Source organism: Coturnix japonica, chromosome W (genome assembly GCF_054131305.1).
Source record: "Coturnix japonica strain WE chromosome W, WE-NBRP24, whole genome shotgun sequence".
NCBI classification, from domain to species: domain Eukaryota; kingdom Metazoa; phylum Chordata; class Aves; order Galliformes; family Phasianidae; genus Coturnix; species Coturnix japonica.
The window spans coordinates 3,934,155-3,946,805 of record NC_140701.1 but is presented as its reverse complement, the minus strand read 5'-3'; positions in this window follow the sequence as shown (position 1 = coordinate 3,946,805).

The window sequence follows — 12,651 nt, the reverse complement described above, 5'->3', positions numbered from 1 at the left end:
TTTCCTGTAGGGAAAGAATCCTAAGCACAAGATAATGAAGGATGTCTGAGCTACAGCTGGGACTGAATTATTTTCTTCACTGTCTGATACAATACAACGTTTTCATTCTAGAGAAACAATGGAGATAGCGCAGTGATGCTTACAGCTGCTGCCAGGCAGCGTTGTACAGAGCCACAGTCAATCTCAGCTGAGAGCCCAAGGAAGTGAGAAGAAACAGAACTAGGACAGCTGACTTAAACTGGCCAAAGGATATTCCATACTATATGACATATTGTGGAAGGAGTTTTGAAGGGGGTATAACTTCATGTAAATCTCTTCCACTACTAGGAGGCTAACTGGACACTGATTGGTAGGTGGTGAGCAATTGCTTTGGCATTCATCATAACTCTGAGGGAAGAAAAGACACATTGCTGACACATTGCAGCCCCACATCCCCCTCTGCCCCCCCACACCCCCACACCCCCCTGTCCTCCCCGCACTCCCCATCAGCCCATCCCACCTCAGTGCTGCCTCTGTCTCTTCTCTCCTCTCCCCGTCCCAGCGCCGGCCTCCCCCGGCCTCCCATTGGGCAGCGGCAGCTCCGCCGGCTCCGATTGGCTGAGCCGCAGTGCGCGGGAGTGGCCCTTGTGGGGGGGGCAGAGGGGGGTGTGGGGCTGTGGGGGGGCAGAGGGGGATGTGGGGCTGCAATGTGTCAGCGTCAGGAGCACAGGTGAAGGCAGCTGAGCTGTGTGAGCAGTTGTGTTTGAGTCTGGCTGCAGCTCTCTTAGACCCCACTGAAGGGCTGAGTGCCACTGGGAAAGGATCTCTGTGTGGAGTATTGCTTCTACTAGAGGTAGTTCTATCAGACTGTTCTATAGAGCTGTGCAGGGGCTGTAAAAGGAGCTGAGGGGGACTGTAGGGGGGATATGGGGCTGTGGTGGGCCATAGGAGGACTAGGGGCTCTAGGGGGCTGTGAGGGTGTGTAGGGGTTGTGGGGAGCTATTGGAGGATATGGGCAGGTATGGGGCTTTAAGGGGTGGTGTATGGAGAGATAGAGGGTTGTGGGGGCCTTAGGGTGATATGGGGCTACTGGGGGCTGTCGGGGACTGTGGGGAGGAATATGAAGTTGTAGCAGATTGTGGGGGTGTAGGTGTGGTATATATATGTACATCTATGGGAATATACATATGAAAAAGATAGATCCATGTGTGTTCTGGGCTGCACTGAAAAAGGGGTGGCCAGCAGGAGAGGGAGGTGATTGTCCCCTCCTGCTCAGCTCTTGTGAGGCCCTATTTGCAGCACTGTGTCCAGGCCTGGGAAGGATGTGGAGCTGTTGGGGTGGGTCCAAAGGAGGGCCACTGTGATGATCAGACGGAAATTTGGGTGAAGCTGCCTGATTTTATGAAGCTATTCCTGTTATTTTCTTGGTGCTGTGTTTCCCAAATGAGTGGTTTCTGGCTGTGCTGCAGCACCAGTCTGCATGTGAACATCAACTCTATTCACCATCTGGGAAGATCACGACTTCCCTTCTCCCACCAGCACCACTGAATTACAGTTACTCTAAGGAATCCTTAAAGAAGGGTTTATAGCTGTCATGTTATCTGAAGTGCTTGGGGCATTCTGATGCTATTAAGCTCTATGTATTAACAAGTTCAAAAAGAAAAGGTAGGCATCTGATTGTTGTGCCAGTTTCTAAGTTATTTGGAAAGCTGTACCACCCAACCACTCCTTCTATTTGATGGAGGTGACAAAGCTCAGTTTAATTTCTGACTGCTGTTTAAATTCTGGAGCTCAAGCTGGTTCCTGGAGCAGAAAAAGCTCGGTAACTGTCCCTCCTAAAAGCAGGCACCTCTGAGCAAAATATGACATCTCAATTTCTGATGGTAAGGTCAGGAGATCTGATTCCAGCGTCTAGCTTTTGGCTTCATGCTATGTTAGTGGGACCTTTGGCATCCAGCACTGACTAACAGCAACTGACAGGCTGGTAACAGTGCACATCAAAGCAGTTATGTGTCAGGATGGGTCAGGAAAATTGTATGGCATTGAGATTTCCTGTCTTTGCTCTTTGCAGATCTAACTAGCTGCTGGAAGAATACTGTACGCCATGTTCACACCATTTTCCATGAGCTGGATGAGTCTGTTGTTGGCATTTTAATGCAATTGACCAGGCAGGCAATATGTATGGAGTATTTGGCTCTCCCTACAGTCATGAATATTTGAGTGTCTTCAACGTGTGGCTCATTGCTTCCATTTCAGGCTGCCCAGAGAAGCTGTGGATGCCTGTCCTTGGTGTTGAAGGCGAGGTTGGATGGGTGATGGGCAGCCTGAGCTGGTTAGTGGGCAGCCAGCCCATGGCAGGGTGTTTAGAACTGGATGATCTTGAAGGTTTCTTCCAACCCAAGCCCTCCCGTGATCCTATGATTCTGTGATTTCATTCAGGTTTATTGAGATGAGATGAGTTCTCCTAAATGCGCTGTTCTCCATATGATTATAATTGGACTCTTAAATTATAATTGGGTAACTTAAAGCAGACACCATACCTTCTGATGGCCAAAATGAAATGAAATCAATCCTTTACTGTGTCAGTAGTCTGTAACTAGAGCCCATCAGGTAATTCCCAGCCTCCTGCCTGTATCAGTGGCTGCACACAGTGAAAAAGTCTGATGGGAATTTAACCTCTAAAATGTTCAGAAGCAACCAGAGGGTGAATATATTCACTATGCAAATACCTGCAGGAATAAGCTTGTCATGTATGTCCTCAGGTACCACAGTAGTTAATGGTGGGACTCAGTAGGTCATGCTGAAAGTTGAGTCTGCTGATCTTGAAGGTCTTTTCCAGCCTACATGACCTTATGCTAATATTTCTGTATTTCTTTCTGTTCAGCTCCCAGAAAACCTCCCACCCAGCCCCCAGTTGACTCCGTGGTGAAAAATAAAACAGAAACCTCAGTGACGCTGGCATGGTCCCCTCCGAAGATGCAACCCCCATTCCAATCGATGGCTACATTGTGGAACGCAAGAAACTAACTGGCTTCACCTGGGTGAGGTGCCACGAGTCTCATGTCCCCGTCCCAGAGTTCATGGTGAGCAATCTGTCTGAAGAGGCTGATGATCAGTTCCGAGTGTCTGCAGTCAATGCGCATGGACAGAGCCCGTCTCTGGAATTCCCAGGGAGCGTGCACCTTGGTAAGCACAAAAGCCCCAATGGAAATGGGTCAGTGTGAGCTGAGCAGCTGTGTTGGTTCCCTAAAGTTGTTTTCTTTGACTTGAAGGATAGTAGTGCATTAACACACCAAAGGCTTTCCCTTATTCCTAGTTCTCCTATCTCCTATCAACCTCCAGCTACCACTAAAGTGATACAAGTTATGTTTCTGTGACAGAGACATGAATATTATTATCTTTTGATATCTCACATGTGCAAGAGGCAGAACTTTCTGTAACAGATTTGAAGCATAGAAGTGCTTCTTCCAGCACTCATGCAAAGGGTGAAGTAGAAATGTACCTATGATTTAATCTTCCATCTTTAGATGAGATACCAGACTTGCATCTAAAGAGCATTAAGACATCCATGTTGTTCTTCCTCAGAACCAGTCCTGGCTGTGAAATCCCCACTAACAACTGGTGAAGCTGTACCTGGAAGGAATGCCATGTTTACTATTGACCTTACAACAACGTGTTGCGGCACTTGGTACATCAATGGTAAAGTCTTACAGGAAAGCGAGACCTGCATCATCAAGAGAACCCAAACTACTCACAGCCTAATGATAAAGAACGTCAGCAAGAACGATGATGGAGCAGAAGTGAAATTTGTTGCCAAAAATGTTGATGTCAGCACCAAGATGAAAGTGAGAGGTATTTGCTTTGATCCTTCTCCTTTCCTCTTCCAGTCAAGGCATAGTTGCTGTGATCTGCTGATTAGAACTGGGGCTGCAGGCATTCACTGACTGTACCAAATACCTGAAATTGCATCCCATGGACTGATGTGAGTCCTGGTAATGACCTAAACATGATAGCACTGAGTGTAGGGTAAGCCAGTCTACCCAGCTGCTTGGTATCTGAACCAGATTGCTTCATGCCAGCTGATGAATGTCTGCAGTTCACAGCTCTTGGCCAGTGCATTCAGTCAGCAGGTTTACCACTGCATCACCATAGAGCAGTACTTTCAGCTCCAGGTTCAGACAGCCTTTCTGATTGCACTGGAATAGTTTAGAAGTAGGGGAGCAATCATTCCAATAATATCAATCCGCGTTGCATGACCAAATATAACAAATAAACATTCGTGATGGGAGGAGCTGTTTGTCACTGGGTGGAAACCTCTGCAGAAGCATGTTTAGAGCATTCTTAATCAGTAGAAGGAGATGTTTGGTTGATTTTTACTTAGTAGATCTGGCAAGAAGACCAAATTAAATATCTTGAATTGCTCAGCACTGACATGTAGAAGAGACCTGTGATGAGTCACAGGGATGTTTACTTAGCTGTCATTCCATGGTGGGCTTTTTCTTACACAGATGTAGGGAGAAACTGAACTTTCCCACGCAGGTCTCTGTTTTGCTGCAGGGTTTAGGTCTGATCTCCAAGATCCACACGCTGGGCCTTGATTGCAATAAATGAGAGCCCTTTGTTTGCTCCAGTGGAAGACTTTCCATTTCTGCAGTACCCTCTGCAGAAGACACAAATGCAAATGCACCTTCTTCCCAGCAACAATTGCCTTGTTCTTTTTTACACTGAGTATGCATGAGGCTCTTCATCATATTCTTCTGGCTTGTCACCCTTGTTGATCCATGGAGAAACAACAAAGCCCTAGAGTAGTGTATGCACTTTGGCATTGGAGAGCTTACTTAATTGCTTCTTCTCAATGAACAAACTCCAGAGAGGCATGGAGACAGCTCCAAACAGAATTGAATAACGGGACTAAACTTATGGAGAGCAGAACTTCCTGCCAAGGCTTGTCAGCTAGTCTTAATTTTGCTTTTCTTCTCCCTCTTTGTCACGTTAGCATAATATTTCATACTGGCAGGTCTGCCCTCAGAATTAACTGGCACAGGCTACCCAGGGAGGTGGTGGGATCCCTGGAGGTGTTCAGGAACTGTGGAGATGTGGCCCTGATGGATGTTATCAGGGGGCATGGTGGGGTGGGTTGGGGTTGGAATCAAAGGAGGACCTCCATGTATTTCAGCAGGAAGCACTACTGGTAATAAGACTTTTGGAGCAAATCCTGGTAGGGCCACGCTCAGCTGGTCCAGTCCGGAGGCTGTTCCTCCTTCCTGCAGTATCTGCAGTGAAAACCAGCAGCTGCTTTTGTGTGGCTGGGCTCACATACAGCAGTGGTGAGGTGACTACAATTATTCCACTGTGTGTTAATAGAGGCCAGTTTCATCATCTAACTTTTGCGCTCCAATTAACTTCCATAAAGGAATTCTGTTTTTCTTTTCAGTCCTAAGTGTTGTCTCCATCTTTTAGGCTCAATTTGTTTTCCAGGGGGTTACAATGCAGTAATAGAACACCCTCCATTTATTTCCTTCTAGTTTGCTTGTTCCAATTCTTTCCTCAGTTTTCCGAGTTTAGACATTTTCTTTAAGCCCTGGGCTTCTTCCTTTGGCTCTGTCCCCTGTACAGTGTATGTCTTTCAACTTGTGGAGATAAGGTAATCTGGTACGTGGTTTATAAAAGCTGCCAATTTGCCAGCTTCTGAATTAGAATCTAGCAATTAGAACTAGGATTAAACGTGTAAGTTTGGCCTTATGATAAATGAATGCCTCATGGTCAGCAATGTCCCTGCAGTTCTTTACCATCGTACATATTTTGTGTGCCCATATTTTGTTTCAGCACTGGCAAACTTCATAAACAAAGAGACAACTGGAGTCACGACTTGAGCCCTGACATCTGGGCTTCATTCTTCTAGTTCATGAATTGCCTCAGCACTTACATCATCTTTAAACCTATGACTGAAACGGTCCTAAGTTCTTAGCATGGGAATCCAGTCTCCTCTTTTGACAAATTAAACTCCACATTTGGAGAGTTGAGTGTCTCCTGCTGTACCCGAAGGATGTTGTGATCTCTGAGGTGTCTCCCTGAGGTGCTGTAAGCACAGCCATTAGCTCATAGTGCAAGTAAAGCACTGTCAGGTCAAGCCTGGAGGAGTAATGCTTGTCACTGACATGTTCCTGTTCAGGGTGGAGCTGGAGGATAAAATAACACAAGAAATTGTCATTGAAAGTCAATATCTGTGAAATTCAACTGGCTGCATTCACAGAACCTGGCGTTAAGATCTGGTTTCTGGTTTCTATCTTGAACCTCTTTTCCATAACCCAGTCCTCATTTATGAACTGAAGCTCTACTGAAAGCCTTTTGCTGTGTATGCTCATGCTGCAGTACAGCGCTTGTGACCTTTAACAGCACATTCACATTCCTCTGATCACAGGATCCTTAAGGTTGATTAATACCCTCTAGTCCAACTGCTCACCCATCACCACCATTATGCTCACCATCAGCAGGCTAAAAACTCAGCAGAGATGATAGATCAAGCACAACACTGGATTTGGGATGGCTAGAGATTCCTAAGATATTGAAGGGTTGCTTGCAGGTGGTGTTGGCTCAGGTATTCACCCTGCATCCCACCTCCCGTTCTGTTTGGTTGAGAATCATGCATTCTGCAATTTCACTTTGTAATTCAAAGCCCCTTTCTTTATCTGTTGAAAAACTGATCTAAAACAAGCCAAGAAGACTCCGTTGGAACTGGTGGATGCAGAACAAAGGCATCCCCAAAGGACAAGTTGCACTGTTTGATGAACATTATTGGATGAGAGTTAAGCTAAGATTTAAAAAGTTCTGGGGCTGTCTCTGAGCATCAAATACAGAGGAAGCCTGCATGATTCCCTGAGAATGGATACCTCCTACTTTGGTGTAGGGTGAAGGGAACACTAGCAGTAACTCCTATCACAAAATGTCACGTGGCTCAGACAAAAATGCCATCAAGAGGGGGCTTAATTAGGAGCAACAAATGGTCACAAGATGGTCTTAGGGCAGGGAAGTAATCTATCTATGTGATACTGATTGATGCTATTAGTTCTTAACAGCTTGACTCTAGAGGGGCTGTTCTTCTTTGGTCACCCAGTTTTAAAAGAATAGATGGCTCCTGTCTATTACAATTTTTAATGCATTATTTGTTCACTGATGCCATAAATGTGCCTGGCATAGCAATTGGCCTTGGTATATCCAGTGACTGAAAGCAACAGTTGTTGCTCTAAGAAATGCAATACTAAGCTTGGTCTGCCTGTAGCTGACAGCCATCAGCTTGCTCCTCAGGCAGGTTCTGTCTGGATGGAATGAAGGGCATGAAATACTGATGTGCTCATCAAACGCTGCTTGTTAGCTTAGAGACAAGGTGTTGAATAGGTTTGTTCATGCATTGAAAACACGTTACTTAGCTGCCTTCATTTTAGCTACAGAAGAACACGTGCAGAATACAGAATTGATTAAAAGAAATAAGAACTGTCTGCATAGAACTTACTCTTTCCTTACACAGGAGAATCAAGCACACGTTTGTATGTGAGTATCTCCAGAGGTGAAACTCGATCACCCAAATGTAATGAGCAGAGACATTACAATCAGTTCTAACTGTATCTTCATGCTGTGCTGAATAAGCCTGAGTCAGGATGTAAACCACTTTCTCTCTTTTTCTTCAGATGAAGCCATTAATGTTGTCAACAAGCCCAAAATGACTCCAGAAATATCAGTCAGTCCTTCTGAAGACCTGGAGCTGGTGTGTGAGGTGTCAGCTGCAAGCGGAGCTGTTGTATGGAAGAAAGATCAAACAGAGGTGAAGCAGGACCAGAAGACAACCATCATCTCCCAGGGGACGCACCGCAACCTCATGGTAAAAAATGTGACCCTGAAAGACCAAGGGAGCTACAGCTGTGAAACAAAAGATGACAAAGCAACATTCCAAGTGAAAGTCAGAGGTGAGAAAATGCTTGGAATCCCAGAGATAAAGGAACGCTTCATTTGGTGTGTCTTGCATTTGGAGGATCAACTGACAGCCTCTCTGGTGCAAAACATTTTGGCTCTAGGACTTTCTCTGTCATCTAGTCTCATAGCAACACTTTTCTACATGTGCTTTTCCATCCAGGAATGAATTACTGCAACAAACCATAGGCAAGGAGGGTAACTTGTGCAGCTCTTGTAGTCAGCTGGTGTCTGCAGGGTTACAGTGCAAGAGCACACCAGGCATGCAAGGAGTGAGAAAAGGGGAGGTGTTTGATGAGATCTGGTTACAAAATTTGAGTGACACAATTAGGTGGAAAATGCCAATAATCAGACTCATAAATGGCCTGGGTTGCAAAAGCCCACAGTGCTCATCCAGTTCCAACCCCCTTCTTTCTATGTGCAGGGTTGCCAACCAGCAGCCCAGGCTGCCCAGAACCACATCCAGCCTGGCCTTGAATGCCTGCAGGGATGGAGCATCCACAGTCTCCTTGGGCAACCTGTTCTAGAGGACCGTTCCCTTCTGATTTACTGGAAATGTAGAGAGACATCAGAAGAAAAAAAGATAAGATAGGAGGTTCAGCAGTGCATGCAGGTGTTCTAAATCTCATGTCCAAATCTGCTATCAGACTGCAAAATGTTTAGCTTTGTGATATGATGTGATATGATATGATATGATATGATGTGATATGATATGTATGACATGAAATGATATGTCTATCATTTCCCAAGGGAAAATAGAGGGGAAAGTATTTTCCTGTCTTAGTGAGGCATCACGATGCTCCCTGTGAAGTGCAAGTATAATGGAAACGGGCAACTGGAGTAAGCTCTGCAGCAGACTACAGCAAAACTGTGTGACTCTTGTGATGTCCCTGCAGAGAAAGAAGACGTGTTTACAGAGAAGGACAAGATACAAAAGGAGATGAAGGCTACACCAACAGAAAATGCCACGCTGAGCTGCGAGGTGGCCCAGGAGAAGATGGAGGTGAAGTGGTACAAGGAGGGGAAACTGATCACCTGGAGCAAGAAGTTCAAGGTGGAGTCAGAGGGCAAACAGCGTCGGCTGGTGGTGAGCCAGGTGGAGAAGAAAGATGCAGGGGAGTACAGCTGCGAGGCTGCTGGCCAGAAACTCACCTTCAAGATTCATGTCACAGGTGAGACAGGTGTTGTCTGAAATACAGCAGAGAACAGTAAAGTAAAATCTAGTTTCTATTATACAGTGATCCAGTTGCAGTAGTCTGTGCTGAGGTTTTTTCCCTAGACTTGATTGCCTGGGTTTGTAGAAAGTATTTGGTTTTAGTATGGCACAAAGACCTGTTTCAGTCTGTCTGTAGAATAATAATTACTGATATATGTACAATGGAAGCAATATTCAAGATATTATTCAAATCTCTCCTGTGCCTGAGATCCCAAACTGTAATTCTTGTTCACCGAAACATTTGACTAAGATAAGTATGTGCAGTGAGGCTGGAGTGCATGTTGTACGTGCAGGCTTTCATGGTAGGAGAAGCAGGAACTTCTCCTAGTAGTACACTGCCTTTTTCCTATGCCTTTATGTTGGAGGCTGCATCTGGATAGGTGAGTCTGCTCCTCACAGTAAGAGACCTGGTAGAGCTGACTATTCCCAGAGCTCAAAGTAAAATAGATATCTGCAAATCACACACAAAGAACAAAGGACTGCATTGGTGAGCATATTTCCTTTGTGTCTTTGACAGTCACAGTTGTGGCAATGGTAGATGCCATGAGGAGTCTGTTCAGGAAGCCAGGAGTACTGTTCTGGGTCATGAAAAGGCAGCCAGTGGTTTGACTATCACACGTTTATGTGTTTTGATGTTTCACAGTGGGTCTGAAGTAAAAGGAACTCAGGTTTTGGTTGCCTGCAGGACAGATGTTCTTTTGGGTTCAATATGTTTGCATAGTGACTTGCAACCATGGGACTGGTGTTCAAGGACCCTCTTGGTTCCTTCAGTTCCTAGGTTCTTTCTTGCCTAGATTTGACACTTAGTTTCAACAGAAGAGCTGATATTCTCTAGTGAAGGCTATTAGTTTGGGCACAAGTGGTAACCTAAACCTGTTCCAACCTGTACATACAAACCTGCAAGATGGTCTCATTTCAGTCCCTCAGTCAATACTTTTTCTTTTCTTCCCTCAGAGCCAAAACCTGTGTTTATAAACCAGGAGAAGGTGCAGAAAGAGGTGAGTGCTGCCCTGGCAGCAAGTGCCTCCCTCAGCTGTGAAGTAGCACAGGATCCAATCTAAGTAAAATGATCCAAGGATGGAAGACTGCTTGCCTCCTCCAGAAAGTTCAGAATGGAATCTGTGGGCAAAACACGGCGTCTGGTTGTGGAGCAGCTGGAGAAGAAAGATGCTGGAGAATACATCTGCGAGGCTGCTGGCCAGAAGATGACCTTCAAGTTGGAAACAACTGGTGAGCATTTGCTTTGGGAACACTAAGCAGCTTTGGTGGGATGTGGATGTGGGGGAATGGCTGGTTTCATTGACATGAGAGAACAGGCAGTGATGCTGTGAAACCAGATGGATGATGCTCAGCCTGGCCATGTGCCTCAGAGCTGTTTGCTCAAGGAAGCCAAGTGTAGTTGTGGGTTTGCTCTCAAGAGCACAGTTTGGTAGGGATGAGTTGGCGGTTGGACTAGATGAGCTTAGTGGTCTTTTCCAGCCTTAGTGACTCTGTGGTTCTCTGCTTCAGGAAAGACCTACTCGCTGACTTACACACGTGACCAAGTCAAGGATGCCGCAGAAATAAAATCTGTAGCAGAAAAGGCAGAATCTCGTGCCCATCTTACAGTGAAAGGTAATTATGCTTCTGATGACGATTTTGCTTAAATTATCTTATGTTATAAACCAGCTAACATCCTTTGCTTTAATGTCAAGGAAGTTAAACACCACCATGACCTTTCACAGAAATAAAAGCTCCAACCTACCTGCCTTTCTGCCCACAAAATATCCAGCTTGTCTTTTGGGATTTACTTTGCTAAGTAAAACAGGCGATTTTCTTAGGAAGTTGATTTTCTACCTTTAGACTTCAGATTTGTGTTTGAACGTTGAGGGATAAAAACATAGCTTGAATTTTTCTTCATCTTCTCTGTATGTTTGAAATGAGCACAGGTTGTGGTTTTTTTTTAGTATATACAATGTTAGGGTATATATATGATGTTAAGTGTGGTAAAGAAAAGGGAGACATTTGAGTTAGCACAGTACTCAAGAGTTCAGTCCCCAGCTTTGCCACTGTTACAATTATAAGGGCAAGAACATCCTGGAAAATGAATTTCTCCTAAGTAGAGTCATTACATTTGAGCTACAGTGACCTTTACTAGGAGAAAACTTGTTGTTCAGAGCTACGTTGCTGTATTTAACCAAAGTAATTATCAATGTCTGTGTTTCACTGATCCTCTATTCCATTTCGTAATGCGAGGAGTTTGATATCGAGATGGGAAGGTCATGATTTGATTTGGATGTTGGACTGGGAATCAGAAGATCTGGGCTCTCTTCAGGTTGTCAGTCTTATTGTCTGACTTCTTAACAACTTTCCTTTCTTTCTACTACTTTTTTAATGATGTTTTAAGGCATTTTGAGCTGATAGGTGTAGTGTTCATGTGCAGTAATGCTGACATGAGTAAGTAGGGTGATAATGTATGGGTTTTTTATATTCCTTCTAAATCTCTGCTTTCTCTTGTTCCATCCTTCTTAAAGAGCAATCCATTAATCTAGTAAAGGAGCTGTGTGATGAGGATGTGACTGAGCCTGAAGAAGCCAAATTTGAATGCGAGATATCCATTCCTTCTATGAAACCTCCCAAGTGGTATCTGCGTGAAGAAATCTTACAGGCTGGCAGAAACTTGATTATGCAGCAAGAAGGCACCATCCACCGGCTGACCATACCGAAAACCACCACTGATCTGACAGGCACCATTGAGTTCTCAATTGGCAAATCCAAATCCACAGCCAATCTGCTCATCAGAGGTAACGTATCCTGGCTTGATTTACATCATGAAGATGAAGAATTAATTAACGTACAGTCTTCCTTCACTGGAGTCTTTGAAATATTGTGTGTTTTCTGGAGGGTCTGCTCCATTTCCTTTTAAAAGTCGTTGGACACTAAATAAGACAGCTGCATCTCAGTAGAAGATCTGTTTGAATAGTTGTGATGTGATTACTATTCAGACCTACAGAGCTGAGGTTTTGTCCTTGGCTATACCAAAGAAGTCAAATCAGGTGGAATTAATTGTATTTCTGAACTAGACAAGTTTAAGTTTGGTAGCACCTAAATTTGATGCAGTTTGTCATTGATTTCATCTGAAGGAAACTTCCAGGCTTCTTATCTGCTGTTGTCCCCAGCGTAAGAGTCTCCATTCACATCCTAAAGTACTTGTTATATTTTCAACTCACTCTTATTTGAAAAAAAGCCTCAACTGGGAGCAATTTAATAAGCACAGAACAAGAGCTGGACCTTGCATTTAGTAGATAATATACAGTATTACTTTATAGAAATGTAGTCAATGGCATTCCCTATAGGCAATCGTTTGTTTTATCTTTAGAGTGGTTCAAAGAACAATTGTGAACATGGAATTAATTGGAATGGAATACACGCAAGAGACTTTCCTCTTCTTCCAATTGTCCTCATCCTTTCTTCTCTTCCACCCCTGCTTTGCAGATTACCATATAGAAATC